This window comes from Hippocampus comes, unplaced genomic scaffold, assembly GCF_001891065.2.
Source record: "Hippocampus comes isolate QL1 unplaced genomic scaffold, H_comes_QL1_v1.1 C16703618, whole genome shotgun sequence".
Lineage (NCBI taxonomy): Eukaryota > Metazoa > Chordata > Actinopteri > Syngnathiformes > Syngnathidae > Hippocampus > Hippocampus comes.
Genome location: NW_017837059.1, coordinates 1 through 717, shown reverse-complemented (window position 1 = coordinate 717; position 717 = coordinate 1). Strand labels below are relative to the sequence as shown.

The 717-nt window shown below is 41.6% G+C and overlaps 1 long non-coding RNA gene across 1 annotated transcript; it reads right to left on the bottom strand.

Moving 5' to 3' along the window:
- Window positions 1-137: 137 nt before the first annotated feature.
- Window positions 138-717, bottom strand: LOC109508935 (uncharacterized). The gene is made up of 3 exons (XR_002166821.1): window positions 666-717; window positions 446-534; window positions 138-157 (listed from the first exon to the last, which is right to left on the bottom strand). It is a non-coding gene; the product is annotated as an uncharacterized LOC109508935 (long non-coding RNA).

Here is a 717-nt window from a genome sequence, read left to right as displayed (position 1 = left end):
TACATGTCTCATATCTCATAGCAAGGAAAGAGGAAAGGAGTTATTGCTCAGGCAAGACACAATAAACTGTTCACACACAATCTGCAGGGTAAGAAAGGAAGACAGACAGCATGTATGAGGACTCTCACGCAGTCATACTCACATAGCGTATAGCTGGCTGAGGAAAATAAAAGAACAGAGCAAAATTAAAGGTGATGTGCATTCACTGTGCAAGACTCGAATGACAAGCAAACGCCCGCGCGATGGTGCAAACACACGTTTGTTCTCAATAAATGAGCCTTGTTGGCATGAAGTCTTAAAATCAATTCTGCAGACACAGCAAAAGCAATTAAAATTCAGGAGGAAGGCAAATGAGGTGAAGTCATTATACAATGATATGTGAAATGTGAGCGAGAATAATAAAATAGCGCAATTGTTAGACAACACACAAAGATCAACAACTCACCTTGTTGTAATAGTGGATGTGAACTGTGTGCCATTCCCCATCACTCACACCTCCAGGCAGGAAAGGACTCACCAGGGTGGATGATTCACCTGCAGGTGTAGTACAAAAACTCAAAATAACACCTTGCAGGTATTTTTTTCTTTCTGTTGTCCAAAATGTATTTTGAGAACATGTTGTCCTCAGAGTTCGTACAAAGTCTGAGTCCAATCGAGGAACATACCGGTGGAATATTTGAGCACCACTTGACCCTCTTGGATCTCCAGAGCAAGAAA